Here is a 17500-nt window from a genome sequence, read left to right on the forward strand (position 1 = left end):
GAGGAGAAAGAGAGAGGGAGAGAGAGGAGAAAGAGAGAGAGAGGGGAAGAGAGAGGAGCAAGAGAGAGAGAGAGGGAAAGGGAGAGAGAGGGAACGGGAAAGAGGGAGAGAGACAGAGGGAGAGGGAGAGGAGAAATAGAGAGAGAGGGAAAGAGTGAGAGAGAGAGGGAAAGAGGGAGAGATAGAGAGGGAGAGAGGGAGAGAGAGAGAGAGAGAGAGAGAGAGAGAGAGAGGGGATTGAGAGAGAGGAAGAGAGAGGAGAAAGAGAGAGGAGAAAGAGAGAGGGAGAGAAAAATACTGGCTAAAAATACTTGAATCAGTTATAGAGCCCATTGCCCTTTATGGTTGTGAGGTCTGGGGTCCGCTCACCAACCAAGATTTCACAAAATGGGACAAACACCAAATTGAGACTCTGCATGCAGAATTCTGCAAAAATATCACCAAATAATGCATGCAGAGCAGAATTAGGCCGATACCCACTAATTATCAAAATCCAGAAAAGAGCCGTTAAATTCTACAACCACCTAAAAGGAAGCGATTCCCAAACCTTCCATAACAAAGCCATCACCTACAGAGAGATGAACCTGGAGAAGTGTCCCCTAAGCAAGCTGGTCCTAGGGCTCTGTTCACAAACACAGACACACCCCACAAAGCCCCAGGACAACAGCACAATTAGACCCAACCAAATCATGAGAAAACAAAAAGATAATTACTTGACACATTGGAAAGAATTAACAAAAAAACAGAGCAAACTAGAATGCTATTTGGCCCTAAACAGAGAGTACACAGTGGCAGAATACCTGACCACTGTGACTGACCCAAACTTAAGGAAAGCTTTGACTATGTACAGACTCAGTGAGCATAGCCTTGCTATTGAGAAAGGCCGCCGTAGGCAGACATGGCTCTCAAGAGAAGACAGGCTATGTGCTCACTGCCCACAAAATGAGGTGGAAACTGAGCTGCACTTTCTAACCTCCTGCCCAATGTATGACCATATTAGAGACACATATTTCCCTCAGATTACACAGATCCACAAAGAATTCGAAAACAAACCCAATTTTGATAAACTCCCATATCTACTGGGTGAAATTCCACAGTGTGCCATCACAGCAACAAGATGTGTGACTTGTTGCCACAAGAAAAGGGCAACCAGTGAAGAACAAACACCATTGTAAATACAACCCATATTTATGCCTATTTATTTTAACCTGTGTGCTTTAACCATTCGTACATTGCTACAACACTGTATATATATATAAAATATGACATTTGTAATGTCTTTATTGTTTTGAAACTTCTGTATGTGTAATGTTTACTGTTAATTTGTATTGTTTGTTTCACTTTTGTGTATCGCTACCTCACTTGCTTTGGCAATGTTAACACATGTTTCCCATGCCAATAAAGGCCCTTGAATTGAATTGAATTGAATTGAGAGAGGAGAATGAGAGAGAGAGGAGGAGAGAGAGGAGCAAGAGAGAGAGAGAGGGAAAGGGAGAGAGGGAGAGAGAGGGAGAGAGAGAGGGAAAGAGGGAGAGAGACAGAGGGAGAGGGAGAGGAGAAATAGAGAGAGAGGGAAAGAGGGAGAGAGAGAGGGAAAGAGGGAGAGAGAGAGAGGGAGAGAGAGAGAGAGAGAGAGGGAAAGAGGGAGAGAGGAAGAGAGGGGGAGAGAGGGAGAGAGAGAGGGAAAGAGAGAGAGAGAGAGAGAGGGAGAGGGAGAGGAGAAATAGAGAGAGAGGGAAAGAGGGAGAGAGAGAGGGAGAGAGAGAGAGGGAAAGAGGGAGAGAGGAAGAGAGGGGGAGAGAGGGAGAGAGAGAGGGAAAGAGGGAGAGAGAAAGAAGCAAGAATCGAGATGTGGTAGAAAGAGAGAATAGATAGCGATAGAGAAAAAGACAAAGAGAGAGAACAGTTGGAGATATTTGCATCTTCCCTCATTCAATAATAAACTTTATGGATCAGTGGTGGAGTTGGTAAGACGAGGGCTTCACTACGGTTTGATGTGTTATGGCGTGTCACAATCAGAGCTGTCGGTACTGGAGCTCAGAAAGCGTGTGTCCAGAGAGAGGGCATTTTGAATACGACAGAGATAGAGCTATGTTTATGAACTTTATCATACATGAGGAGTGAACTCATTCATTCTAAACCTTTTATTGTGTGTGTGTATTGTAAATGAGGCTTGAACTCATTCATTCTATATGCTTAATTCATCAAACCTGTGAGTTAATGGGTAAACTCTCAAACCGAACGTTTTGGATAACTCTACCGATCGGTTTGCACGGTTAGTTGTTGAAGTGTTGGTGTGAGAGTCAGCTAGTGTCCTGGAAGACTGTTGACAATAGAACACTGATCACTGAAAACAAAGACCACTCATAGACCTCGTACAACACAAACCACTCACAAAAATCAGCAGTTAAAAAATACACACTTTATTGACTAGGCAGTATACAAAAGTATAAAAAAAAACGTATTTAAACATGGCCTTTTAAAATGCTTTTATAAAAATGCTTTTATCAAAAGGATTTCCTCCTGTTAGTATCAAACACGCTGATTGGCTACTGCAGTCTTAGTATCAAACACGCTGATTGGCTACTGCAGTCTTAGTATCAAACATGCTGACTGGCTAAAACAGTCTTAGTATCAAACACGCTGATTGGCTACTGCAGTCTTAGTATCAAACATGCTGACTGGCTAAAACAGTCTTAGTATCAAACACGCTGATTGGCTACTGCAGTCTTAGTATCAAACACGCTGATTGGCTACTGCAGTCTTAGTATCAAACTTGCTGACTGGCTAATACAGTCTTAGTATCAAACATGCTGATTGGCTACTGCAGTCTTAGTATCAAACACGCTGATTGGCTACTGCAGTCTTAGTATCAAACATGCTGACTGGCTAATACAGTCTTAGTATCAAACATGCTGATTGGCTACTGCAGTCTTAGTATCAAACACGCTGATTGGCTACTGCAGTCTTAGTATCAAACATGGCGTTAGAAAAAAAACGAACCAAAAAATATTTTTAAAAGACATGTTTACCAAACATGGAGATACATTGGGCCCAAGTTTGTAATAATTTTTTCATAATATTCATAATGATTATAATAATAACAATGCTCAAAGAGAAATAAAAACTCTGTCATTCAAGTGCAGCTTTAAAACATTTTACTGGGTCCCAGCTCGTTGACCCAATCCCAAATGGAGCCATAGAACCAGCTCGTAGACCCAATCCCAAATGGAGCCATAGAACCAGCTCGTAGACCCAATCCCAAATGGAGCCATAGAACCAGCTCGTTGACCCAATCCCAAATGGAGCCATAGAACCAGCTCGTTGACCCAATCCCAAATGGAGCCATAGAACCTAAGCCCTCTCTTTTGGAGATCTGAGATGATTTGTTAGACCCAGTTCGTTGAGCCATAGACCCAGCTCGTAGAGCCATAGACCCAGCTCGTAGAGCCATAGACCCAGCTCGTAGAGCCATAGACCCAGCTCGTAGAGCCATAGACCCAGCTCGTTGAGCCATAGACCCAGCTCGTAGAGCCATAGACCCAGCTCGTTGAGCCATAGACACAGCTAGTAGAGCCATAGACCCAGCTCGTAGAGCCATAGACCCAGCTCGTAGAGCCATAGACCCAGCTCGTTGAGCCATAGACCCAGCTCGTAGAGCCATAGACCCAGCTCGTAGAGCCATAGACCCAGCTCGTAGAGCCATAGACCCAGCTCGTAGAGCCATAGACCCAGCTCGTAGAGCCATAGACCCAGCTCGTAGAGCCATAGACCCAGCTCGTAGAGCCATAGACCCAGCTCGTTGAGCCATAGACCCAGCTCGTAGAGCCATAGACCCAGCTCGTAGAGCCATAGACCCAGCTCGTAGAGCCATAGACCCAGCTCGTAGACCCATAGACCCAGCTCGTAGAGCCATAGACCCAGCTCGTAGAGCCATAGACCCAGCTCGTAGAGCCATAGACCCAGTTCGTTGAGCCATAGACCCAGCTCGTAGAGCCATAGACCCAGCTCGTAGAGCCATAGACCCAGCTCGTAGAGCCATAGACCCAGCTCGTAGAGCCATAGACCCAGCTCGTAGACCCATAGACCCAGCTCGTAGAGCCATAGACCCAGCTCGTAGAGCCATAGACCCAGCTCGTAGAGCCATAGACCCAGTTCGTTGAGCCATAGACCCAGCTCGTAGACCCATAGACCCAGCTCGTAGAGCCATAGACCCAGCTCGTAGAGCCATAGACCCAGCTCGTAGAGCCATAGACCCAGCTCGTAGAGCCATAGACCCAGCTCGTTGAGCCATAGACCCAGCTCGTAGAGCCATAGACCCAGCTCGTAGAGCCATAGACCCAGCTCGTAGAGCCATAGAACCTAAGCCCTCTCTTTTGGAGATCTGAGATGATTTGTTAGACCCAGCTCGTAGAGCCATAGACCCAGCTCGTAGAGCCATAGACCCAGTTCGTTGAGCCATAGACCCAGCTCGTAGACCCATAGACCCAGCTCGTAGAGCCATAGACCCAGCTCGTAGAGCCATAGACCCAGCTCGTAGAGCCATAGACCCAGCTCGTAGAGCCATAGACCCAGCTCGTAGAGCCATAGACCCAGCTCGTAGAGCCATAGACCCAGCTCGTAGAGCCATAGACCCAGCTCGTAGAGCCATAGAACCTAAGCCCTCTCTCTAAGCCTAGTTGGTTTAGTCAGCAACCTTCCCGCTAGCCACGATTGGCTGAGATAATGAGTTGAGTTTGGATTGGTCTGCCATGTAGCACACTTCTATCTATTTGAGCTGGTCAGTATGTGTAGGTAATCCTGTCTAATGTGGTTTATTTTTTATTTTTATGTATCGCTTAGTAAAACTGCATAAGTCTAATGTCAAGATAAAATGTACTGTTAGCTAGCTAACGTTAGCTGGATGGCTCACTAGCTAACGTTAGCTGGATGGCTCGCTAGCTAACGTTAGCTGGATGGCTCGCTAGCTAACGTTAGCTGGATGGCTCGCTAGCTAACGTTAGCTGGATGGCTCGCTAGCTAACGTTAGCTGGATGGCTCGCTAGCTAACGTTAGCTGGATGGCTCGCTAGCTAACGTTAGCTGGATGGCTCGCTAGCTAACGTTAGCTGGATGGCTCGCTAGCTAACGTTATGTGTATGCTCTCCACTTTCTGGAGGACCGAGTTTTTGAAATCAGTGGAATTCGAGTACGATGAGCTAAAGAGATGGCGAAAACACCTGCCTCCGGATTACATCTTCAAACTAAGGGCAACCGAGGCATCCGATAGGAGACGCGTCCATTCATGATGTATACGGGTAAGATACTCTAGCTAGCTAGCTCCTTTTTCAGATATTACACTAGCTCGGGTGCTTGATTGCGGTTGTAAGGTCAGAATGTTCAGATCAACCCTCGTCGTCGGCCAGAGCGGGAAATCTGCGCTCTGAACGCTCCGAGAGCGAAACACTCTGAATTTACTAACCGACAATCTGACAGCATAGTTGCAATCACCAAGGGCGTAGGGTCTAGGGGACGATCATAGGGCGTAGGGTCTAGGGGACGATCATAGGGCGTAGGGTCTAGGGGACGATCATAGGGCGTAGGGTCTAGGGGACGATCATAGAGAGTAGGGTCTAGGGGACGATCATAGGGCGTAGGGTCTAGGGGACGATCATAGGGCGTAGGGTCTAGGGGACGATCATAGGGCGTAGGGTCTAGGGGACGATCATAGGGCGTAGGGTCTAGGGGACGATCATAGGACATAGGGGCTAGATGACGATCATAGGACGTAGGGTCTAGGGGACGATCATAGGGCGTAGGGTCTAGGGGACGATCATAGGGCGTAGGGTCTAGGGGACGATCATAGGGCGTAGGGTCTAGGGGACGATCATAGGGCGTAGGGTCTAGGGGACGATCATAGGACGTAGGGTCTAGGGGACAATCATAGAGAGTAGGGTCTAGGGGACGATCATAGAGAGTAGGGTCTAGGGGACGATCATAGAGAGTAGGGTCTAGGGGACGATCATAGGGCGTAGGGTCTAGGGGACGATCATAGGACGTAGGGTCTAGGGGACGATCATAGGACGTAGGGTCTAGGGGACGATCATAGGGCGTAGGGTCTAGGGGATGATCATAGGGCGTAGGGTCTAGGGGACGATCATAGGGCGTAGGGTCTAGGGGACGATCATAGGGCGTAGGGTCTAGGGGTCGATCATAGGACGTAGGGTCTAGGGGATGATCATAGGGCGTAGGGTCTAGGGGACGATCATAGGGCGTAGGGTCTAGGGGACGATCATAGGGCGTAGGGTCTAGGGGATGATCATAGGGCGTAGGGTCTAGGGGACGATCATAGGGCGTAGGGTCTAGGGGACGATCATAGGGCGTAGGGTCTAGGGGACGATCATAGGACGTAGGGTCTAGGGGATGATCATAGGACGTAGGGTCTAGGGGACGATCATAGGACGTAGGGTCTAGGGGACGATCATAGGGCGTAGGGTCTAGGGGACAATCATAGGGCGTAGGGTCTAGGGGACGCTCATAGGGCGTAGGGTCTAGGGGACGATCATAGGGCGTAGGGTCTAGGGGACGAGGGCGTAGGGTCTAGGGGACGATCATAGGACGTAGGGTCTAGGGGACGATCATAGGGCGTAGGGTCTAGGGGACGATCATAGGACGTAGGGTCTAGGGGACGATCATAGGGCGTAGGGTCTAGGGGACAATCATAGGGCGTAGGGTCTAGGGGACGATCATAGGGCGTAGGGTCTAGGGGACGATCATAGGGCGTAGGGTCTAGGGGACGAGGGCGTAGGGTCTAGGGGATGATCATAGGGCGTAGGGTCTAGGGGACGATCATAGGGTGTAGGGTCTAGGGGACGATCATAGGGCGTAGGGTCTAGGGGACGATCATAGAGAGTAGGGTCTAGGGGACGATCATAGGACGTAGGGTCTAGGGGACAATCATAGGACGTAGGGTCTAGGGGACGATCATAGGACGTAGGGTCTAGGGGACGAGGACGTAGGGTCTAGGGCTCAGTTTGCGATTGGGTCGTAGTTTGATGCTTTGAGAGCTCCCCAGTAAACTCAGTGTAAGACTTTAGGGATTGACTTTATCAAAAATGTAATAAAACAACAATAATATTAATACATTTTGCTGAATGGAAATGTTTCCCCTATGACACGGGGTATCAAGACAGGAAGCAATCGAATATAGGTCATACAGGTTATAAAAGAACGAGAGTGCGAAATGGCACTCTATTCCTGGTCAAAGGTAGTATCCATCAAGGGAACAGAAAATCATTTGGGACATAACCCTACTGTTTGTTTCCTGCTTTGTTTAGTGAGGTAACACTTTAAATGGACTGGCCCAATTGTCACTTAAGCATCATATGATCATTCATAACCATTCATAAGGGCTGACAATAGCCTAATGTCTAGCAGTGAAACGTTAAGGCTAACAGGTATCATAGAACACTCGGAGAAGCACGATATGGCTTTCTCCACAGGCCTCTCAGCAGGTTAAAGGGGGTATTGTGAGTGGAATACAGAGGCTATCGTTTAATCATATTTAGTACTTTTTTTTGGTTTCAACCCGTAGTAATGCTAGGGTCAGGGGTCAGGTCAGGGGTCAGGGGTCAGGTCAGGGGTTGGGGGTCAGGTCAGGGGTCAGGGGTTAGGTCAGGGGTCAGGTCAGGGGTCAGGGGTTAGGTCAGGGATCAGAGGTCAGGGATCAGGGGTTAGGGGTCAGGTCAGGGATCAGGGGTTAGGTCAGGGGTCAGGTCAGGGGTCGGAGTCAGGTCAGGGGTCAGGGGTTAGGTCAGGGGTCAGGGGTCAGGTCGGGGGTCAGGTCAGGGGTCGGGGGTCAGGTCAGGGGTCGGGGGTCAGGTCAGGGGTCAGGGGTTAGGTCAGGGGTCAGGGGTCAGGTCGGGGGTCAGGTCAGGGGTCGGGGGTTAGGTCAGGGGTCAGGTCAGGGATCAGGGGTCAGGGGTCAGGTCAGGGGTTGGGGGTTAGGTCAGGGGTCAGGTCAGGGATCAGGGGTCAGGTCAGGGGTTGGGGGTCAGGTCAGGGGTCAGGGGTCAGGTCAGGGGTCGGGGGTCAGGTCAGGGGTCAGGGGTCAGGTCAGGGGTCGGGGGTCAGGTTTTAAACACTGTCGCTCGATAGGCCGGCGGTACAACATTTCTTTGTCGAAATAAAGCAAATAAATTAAATCAGCTTGTTTTTTTTTATATTCAAATATATAAAACTTAGAATTATTAAAAACACAGCCCAATTATTATTCAATTATAGGCACATACATTTTCTCCCTGTTTTTATAATACAACATTCAATACCATAAAACTACCCACAGGATCCACATTAATAACAAAACCATTCATAGGTTGCACCTCCGTCACTCGCTTCACGTCACGCTATTGTTATGACTGTTGTCAAGCCGCTACCGGCTACCTCTACCGGTACCTCTACCGGTACCTCTACCTCTACCGGTACCTCTACCTCTACCGGTACCTCTACCGGTACCTCTACCTCTACCGGTACCTCTACCTCTACCGGTACCTCTACCTCTACCGGTACCTCTACCTCTACCGGTACCTCTACCTCTACCGGTACCTCTACCGGTACCTCTACCTCTACCGGTACCTCTACCTCTACCGGTACCTCTACCTCTACCGGTACCTCTACCTCTACCTCTACCGGTACCTCTACCTCTACCGGTACCTCTACCTCTACCTCTACCGGTACCTCTACCTCTACCTCTACCGGTACCTCTACCTCTACCGGTACCTCTACCTCTACCGGTACCTCTACCTCTACCTCTACCGGTACCTCTACCTCTACCGGTACCTCTACCTCTACCTCTACCGGTACCTCTACCTCTACCTCTAACGGTACCTCTACCTCTACCGGTACCGGTACCTCTACCTCTACCTCTACCTCTACCGGTACCTCTACCTCTACCTCTACCGGTACCTCTACCTCTATCGGTACCTCTACCTCTACCGGTACCTCTACCTCTACCTCTACCTCTACCGGTACCTCTACCTCTACCTCTAACTCTACCGGTACCTCTACCTCTACCTAAATTACACTATAGTGCCTGGAAATACGATGACATTGCTAAAGTAGTCAAATATTTAGTAGAAAAAATGACATGCCAACGTTAGCATGTCATCAAATTTACTTAGTTAGCAAAGTTTGTCAAAAAATAGCTAGCAAATTCTAACGTTAGCTAGCTAAAATCCGGTGGCCTGCCATCAATCTTAGCTAGCTCACTAACGTTATACTGCATCTAAAGTCAATCTGGCGTCATCAAAATGATGACAAAAGGTTTTCCTACTAATTTAATGCCTCCTTTTGAAGGTCATTGTACTTCCAAGCCACTGTAATGCACTTTGGATTAACTCTTCACCATCGACGATGTGTGGATTAAATCTTCACCATCGACGATCTGTGGATTAAATCTTCATCATCGACGATGTGTGGATTAACTCTTCACAGTAGAATGCTCCGTCAGGCGTCAGTTCAGAACAATATTGTGACAAAACATGAAACCTATGAATACAAAAATAAATGAAATAGAAATAAACAAATTAAAGTCTTTGGTCAGTTGAATCCAACGAGTGTCTGTCTGTCTGTCTGTCTGTCTGTCCGTCTGTCTGTCTGTCTGTCTGTCTGTCTGTCTTCTGTCTGTCTGTCTGTCTGTCTGTCTGTCTGTCTGTCTGTCTCTGTCTGTCTGTGTGTCTCTGTCTGTCTGTGTGTCTGTGTGTCTCTGTCTGTCTGTGTGTCTCTGTCTGTCTGTGTGTCTCTGTCTGTCTGTGTGTGTCTGTGTGTGTGTGTGTGTGTGTGTGTGTGTGTGTGTGTGTGTGTGTGTGTGTGTGTGTGTGTGTGTGTGTGTGTGTGTGTGTGTGTGTGTGTGTGCGCGCGCGTGCGTGTGTGCGTGCGTGTGAGTGTGTGTGTGTGTGTGTGTGTTTGTGTGTGCGTGAGTGTGCGTGCGTGCGTGTGTGTCTCAGTGTGTGTGTGTGTGTGTGTGTGTGTGTGTGTGTGTGTGTGTGTGCGCGCGCGTGCGTGTGTGCGTGAGTGTGAGTGTGTGTGTGTGTGTGTGTGTTTGTGTGTGCGTGAGTGTGCGTGCGTGCGTGTGTGTCTCAGTGTGTGTGTGTGTGTGTGTGTGTGCGCGCGCGTGCGTGTGTGCGTGCGTGTGAGTGTGTGTGTGTGTGTGTGTGTTTGTGTGTGCGTGAGTGTGGGTGCGTGCGTGTGTGTCTCAGTGTGTGTGTGTGTGTGTGTGTGTGTGTGAGTGTGTGTGTGTGTGTGTGTGTTTGTGTGTGCGTGAGTGTGCGTGCGTGCGTGTGTGTCTCAGTGTGTGTGTGTGTGTGTGTGTGTGTGTGTGTGTGTGTTTGTGTGTGTGTGTGTGTGTGTGTGTGTGTGTGTGTGTGTGTGTGTGTGTGTGTGTGTGTGTGTGTGTGTGCGCGCGTGCGTGTGTGCGTGCGTGTGAGTGTGTGTGTGTGTGTGTGTGTGTTTGTGTGTGCGTGAGTGTGCGTGCGTGCGTGTGTGTCTCAGTGTGTGTGTGTGTGTGTGTGTGTGTGTGTGTGTGTGTGTGTGTGTGTGTGTGTGTGTGTGTATAATACTACATGACTAAGGTCCTAGCAGAGTGAGTGGTGATGTATTTATGGTTCTGCTCTAAAGCCAAGACTTGGTCCTCCACCTTCCCACAAGCCACTTGGTCCTCCACCTTCCCACAAGCCACTTGGTCCTCCACCTTCCCACAAGCCACTTGGTCCTCCACCTTCCCACAAGCCACTTGGTCCTCCACCTTCCCACAAGCCACTTGGTCCTCCACTTTCCCACAAGCCACTTGGTCCCAAGCGTTGAGCTGCTGGGAGAGAGAAAGGTAGGTTTTATATGACATTATTGACATGTTACATAAATCACTTTGAAAGCTTTGTGACCCTCTAGCAACAGTGCGCATACACCTGTAGCAGTGTACACACACACACACCCACACGCACGCACGCACGTGCACAAACCTGTAGTGGGCTGCTCAGAGACCGACGGGGGAGATGGTAGGTTTTGTGTCCGTCTTGATTCAGTACAGAACTAGTCAGCAGATCCTAGAGAGAGAGAGCGGGAGAACGAGAGAGATGCTATACAAACGGATAGAAATTGGTGTTGTGGGTAAAAACATACAATATTATACAATCCATGTACACAAGCAACAAGTGAAATTGTCAAAGAACACACATTCTTTGGACCTCCAAGACAGTTTCACTGCGATTTTTTTCAGGGCCTGATTTAGACCTGGGACACCAGGTGGGTGATTCCCCTCTAATCAGGGTCTGATTTAGACCTGGGACACCAGGTGGGTGATTCCCCTCTCATCAGGGACTGACTTAGACCTGGGACACCAGGTGGGTGATTCCCTTCTAATCAGGGACTGATTTAGACCTGGGACACCAGGTGGGTGATTCCCTTCTAATCAGGGACTGGTTTAGACCCGGGACACCAGGTGGGTGATTCCCCTCTAATCAGGGACTGATTTAGACCTGGGACACCAGGTGGGTGCAATGAATTATCAGGTAGAACAGAGAAGCACCAGGCTCTGGACGTCATTGGGTACGAGTTGAATACCCCTGCACTACACATTCATTATAAAGATGGAGGAAGACTGGAGGAAGAGGAGGAGGAGAACATGTGACATACAGGTACTTCCTGTGCGGGGCCGGAGGGGGAGAAGAGCTGGGCATGGATGTCTGGCCCCTCCCACTGCAGATAGGGAGACTCCATCTGGAACACAACCACAACTGTAGTCAGAACACGGTCAAACACCTGGTTAGAACACGGTCAAACACCTGGTTAGAACACGGTCAAACACCTGGTCGCAACACGGTCAAACACCTGGTCGCAACATGGTCAAACACCTGGTCGGAACACGGTCAAACAACTGGTCAGAACACGGTCAAACACCTGGTTAGAACACGGTCAAACACCTGGTCTGAACACGGTCAAACACCTGGTCGGAACACGGTCAAACACCTGGTCGGAACACGGACAAACACCTGGTTAGAACACGGTCAAACACCTGGTCGGAACACGGTCAAACACCTGGTCAGAACACGGTCAAACACCCGGTCGGAACACGGTCAAACACCTGGTCGCAACACGGTCAAACACCTGGTCGGAGCACGGTCAAACACCTGGTTAGAACACGGTCAAACACCCGGTCAGAACACGGTCAAACACCTGGTCAGAACACGGTCAAACACCTGGTCGGAACACGGTCAAACACCTGGTCAGAACACGGTCAAACACCTGGTCGCAACACGGTCAAACACCTGGTCAGAACACGGTCAAACACCTGGTCGGAACACGGTCAAACACCTGGTCGGAACACGGTCAAACACCCGGTCGGAACACGGTCAAACACCTGGTCGCAACACGGTCAAACACCTGGTCGGAGCACGGTCAAACACCTGGTTAGAACACGGTCAAACACCCGGTCAGAACACGGTCAAACACCTGGTCGGAACACGGTCAAACACCTGGTCGGAACACGGTCAAACACCTGGTCGCAACACGGTCAAACACCTGGTCGGAACACGGTCAAACACCTGGTCGGAACACGGTCAAACACCTGGTCAGAACACGGTCAAACACCTGGTCGCAACGCGGTCAAACACCCGGTCAGAACACGGAGAAACACCTGGTCAGAACACGGTCAAACACCTGGTTGGAACACGGTCAAACACCTGGTCAGAACACGGTCAAACACCTGGTTAGAACACGGTCAAACACCTGGTCGCAACACGGTCAAACACCTGGTCGCAACACGGTCAAACACCTGGTCGGAACACGGTCAAACACCTGGTCAGAACACGGTCAAACACCTGGTTAGAACACGGTCAAACACCTGGTCGGAACACGGTCAAACACCTGGTCGGAACACGGTCAAACACCTGGTCGGAACACGGACAAACACCTGGTTAGAACACGGTCAAACACCTGGTCGGAACACGGTCAAACACCTGGTCAGAACACGGTCAAACACCTGGTTAGAACACGGACAAACACCTGGTCGGAACACGGTCAAACACCTGGTCGGAACACGGTCAAACACCTGGTCGGAACACGGTCAAACACCTGGTCGGAACACGGTCAAACACCTGGTCGGAACACGGTCAAACACCTGGTCGGAACACGGTCAAACACCTGGTCGGAACACGGTCAAAGACCTGGTCGGAACACGGTCAAACACCCGGTCGGAACACGGTCAAACACCTGGTCGCAACACGGTCAAACACCTGGTCGGAGCACGGTCAAACACCTGGTTAGAACACGGTCAAACACCCGGTCAGAACACGGTCAAACACCTGGTCAGAACACGGTCAAACACCTGGTCGGAACACGGTCAAACACCTGGTCAGAACACGGTCAAACACCTGGTCGCAACACGGTCAAACACCTAGTCAGAACACGGTCAAACACCTGGTCGGAACACGGTCAAACACCTGGTCGGAACACGGTCAAACACCCGGTCGGAACACGGTCAAACACCTGGTCGCAACACGGTCAAACACCTGGTCGGAGCACGGTCAAACACCTGGTTAGAACACGGTCAAACACCCGGTCAGAACACGGTCAAACACCTGGTCGGAACACGGTCAAACACCTGGTCGGAACACGGTCAAACACCCGGTCAGAACACGGACAAACACCCGGTCAGAACACGGACAAACACCCGGTCAGAACACGGTCAAACACCTGGTCAGAACACGGTCAAACACCTGGTTGGAACACGGTCAAACACCTGGTCAGAACACGGTCAAACACCTGGTCAGAACACGGTCAAACACCTGGTCGGAACACGGACAAACACCTGGTCAGAACACGGTCAAACACCTGGTCGGAACACGGTCAAACACCTGGTCGGAACACGGTCAAACACCTGGTCGGAGCACGGTCAAACACCTGGTCGCAACACGGTCAAACACCTGGTCATTACATGGTCAAACACCTGGTCGGAACACGGTCAAACACCTGGTCAGAACACGGTCAAACACCTGGTCAGAACACGGACAAACACCTGGTCGGAACACGGTCAAACACCTGGTCGCAACACGGTCAAACACCTGGTCAGAACACGGACAAACACCCGGTCAGAACACGGACAAACACCCGGTCGGAACACGGTCAAACACCTGGTCGGAACACGGTCAAACACCTGGTCGGAACACGGTCAAACACCTGGTCGGAACACGGTCAAACACCTGGTCGGAACACGGTCAAACACCTGGTCGGAACACGGTCAAACACCTGGTCGGAACACGGTCAAACACCTGGTCGGAACACGGTCAAACACCTGGTCAGAACCACAGAATATAACCACAGGGTCAGAGCACAACCACATGTATATATTGATGTAGAGTACCTCTTCTTTGATCTTCTTTAAGGGTGGTTGTTTGTCTGGGGAGCTACCGGGTGGCTGTTGGCCCCCGACTGAGACAACACACTCCATAGGTTCCTGTTTTATACACTCTACCATGGAAGACCTGAACGGGGTCAGAGTACGAGGTACCAACTCCAGGAAGGAACGACGGATAGTAGGAGTCCTGAACGTGAGAGAGAGAGAAAGAGAGAGAGAGAGAGAGAGAGACAGGGGGGGAGAGAGAGAGAGAAGGAGAAGAGAGAGAGAGAGAGAGAGAGAGAGAGAGAGAGAGAGAGAGAGAGGGGGGGGGAGAGAGGGAGAGAGAGACAGGAGAGAGAGAGAGAGACAGGTGAGAGAGAGAGAGAGAGACAGGAGAGAGAGAGAGAGAGAGAGCGAGAGAGAGAGAGAGAGAGAGAGAGAGAGAGGGGGGAGAGAGAGAGAGGGGAGAGAGAGAGATAGGGGAGAGAGAGAGAGAGAGAGACAGGGGAGAGAGAGAGACAGGGGAGAGAGAGAGAGATAGGGGAGAGAGAGAGAGAGACAGGGGAGAGAGAGAGACAGGGGAGAGAGAGAGACAGGGGAGAGAGAGAGACAGGGGAGAGAGAGAGACAGGGGAGAGAGGGAGAGAGAGACAGAAGAGAGAGAGAAACAGGGGAGAGAGAGAGAGAGAGAGAGAGAGAGAGAGAGAGAGAGAGAGAGAGAGAGAGAGAGAGAGAGAGACAGGGGAGAGAGGGAGAGAGAGACAGAAGAGAGAGAGAAACAGGGGAGAGAGAGAGAGACAGGAGAGAGAGAGAGAGAAACAGGGGAGAGAGAGAGAGAGAGAGAGAGAGGGGGCAGGTGAGTTTTACATCATTGACACAGAGGTGTGTGATTAATCATTACCGTAACACCGTGGTGCTGATCATAAGTAGAGAAGCAGATGCGTACATGCCGTTCTCTTTCTGCTGTCGGGGCGGAGCTGTGGCCACCAGGGGTTTCTGGGAGCTCATTGGTAGGCTGTGGCTGTCTGATTGGTTGAATAGCTGCAGAAGAAACAAAAGGTATAGCGATCAATACCGCTCTGGGTATTGATTAACACATTACAGTGTGAACAGGATACACAGATACATCTACAGCCACATGGAGGAAAGAGTGGCTAGGGCAATGTATATAATCATCACATCTGCTGTCTCAGCCACTGCCTGTCACCAAGGGAATACCCCAAGGCTCAATCCTAGGCCCCACCAAAACAAAGGTCATGTGGTTTGGTAAGAAGAATGCCCCTCTCCTCCACAGGTGTGATTACTAACGCTAAGGGTTTAGAGCTTGAGGTAGTCACCTCATACAAGTACTTGGGAGTATAGCTAGACGGTACACTGTCCTTCTCTCAGCACATATCAAAGCCGCAGGCTAAAGTTAAATCTAGACTTGGTTCCCTCTATCGTAATCGCTCCTCTTTCACCCCAGCTGCCAAACTAACCCTGATTCAGATGACCATCCTACCCATGCTAGATTATGGAGACATAATTTATAGATCGGCAGGTACGGGTGCTCTCGAGCGGCTAGATGTTCTTTACCATCCGGCCATCAGATTTGCCACCAATGCTCCTTATAGGACACATCATCACTGCACTCTATACTCCTCTGTAAACTGGTCATCTCTGCATACCCGTCTGGTTGAAGACCCACTGGTTGATGCTTATTTATAAAACCCTCTTAGGCCTCACTCCCCGCTATATGAGATGTCTACTGCAGCCCTCATCCTCCACATACAACACCCGTTCTGAGATGTCTACTGCAGCCCTCATCCTCCACGTACAACACCCGTTCTGAGATGTCTACTGCAGCCCTCATCCTCCACATACAACACCCGTTCTGAGATATCTACTGCAGCCCTCATCCTCCACATACAACACCCGTTCTGAGATGTCTACTGCAGCCCTCATCCTCCACGTACAACACCCGTTCTGAGATGTCTACCGCAGCCCTCATCCTCCACGTACAACACCCGTTCTGAGATATCTACCGCAGCCCTCATCCTCCACGTACAACACCCGTTCTGAGATATCTACCGCAGCCCTCATTCTCCACATACAACACCCGTTCTGAGATGTCTACCGCAGCCCTCATTCTCCACATACAACACCCGTTCTGAGATACCTACCGCAGCCCTCATCCTCCACGTACAACACCCGTTCTGAGATGTCTACCGCAGCCCTCATCCTCCACATACAACACCCGTTCTGCCAGTCACATTCTCTTAAAGGTCCCCAAAGCACACACATCCCTGGGTCGCTCGTCTTTTCAGTTCGCTGCAGCTAGCGACTGGAACGAGCTTCAACAAACACTCAAACTGGACAGTTTTATCTCCATCTCTTCATTCAGACTCAATCATGGACACTCTTACTGACAGTTGTGGCTGCTTTGTGTGATGTATTGTTGTCTCTACCTTCTTGCCCTTTGTGCTGTTGTCTGTGCCCAATAATGTTTGGACCCTGTGTTGTGTTGCTACCATGTTGTGTTGCTACCATGTTGTGTTGCTACCATGTTGTGTTGCTACCATGTTGTGATGCTACCATGTTGTGATGCTACCATGTTGTTGTCATGTTGTGTTGCTACCATGTTGTGTTGCTACCATGTTGTGTTGCTACCATGTTGTGTTGCTACCATGTTGTTGTCATGTTGTGTTGCTACCATGTTGTGTTGCTACCATGTTGTTGTCATGTTGTGTTGCTACCATGTTGTGTTGCTACCATGTTGTTGTCATGTTGTGTTGCTACCATGTTGTGTTGCTACCATGTTGTTGTCATGTTGTGTTGCTACCATGTTGTGGTGCTACCATGTTGTGCTGCTACCATGTTGTGTTGCTACCATGTTGTGTTGCTACCATGTTGTGATGCTACCATGTTGTGATGCTACCATGTTGTGTTGCTACCATGTTGTGATGCTACCATGTTGTGTTGCTACCATGTTGTGTTGCTACCATGTTGTGTTGCTACCATGTTGTGTTGCTACCATGTTGTGATGCTACCATGTTGTTGTCATGTTGTGTTGCTACCATGTTGCTACCATGTTGTGTTGCTACCATGTTGTGTTGCTACCATGTTGTTGTCATGTTGTGATGCTACCATGTTGT

General features: G+C 49.9%; 1 pseudogene; it reads right to left on the bottom strand.

Annotated features, from left to right (window-relative positions):
- Nucleotides 1–8518: 8518 nt before the first annotated feature.
- The window catches only part of LOC129817838 (transcriptional activator Myb-like), a 94571-nt pseudogene continuing 85589 nt past the window's right edge, over nucleotides 8519–17500 (bottom strand).

The sequence above is a fragment of the Salvelinus fontinalis genome, chromosome 20 (genome assembly GCF_029448725.1).
Source record: "Salvelinus fontinalis isolate EN_2023a chromosome 20, ASM2944872v1, whole genome shotgun sequence".
Classification (NCBI taxonomy): Eukaryota; Metazoa; Chordata; class Actinopteri; order Salmoniformes; family Salmonidae; genus Salvelinus; species Salvelinus fontinalis.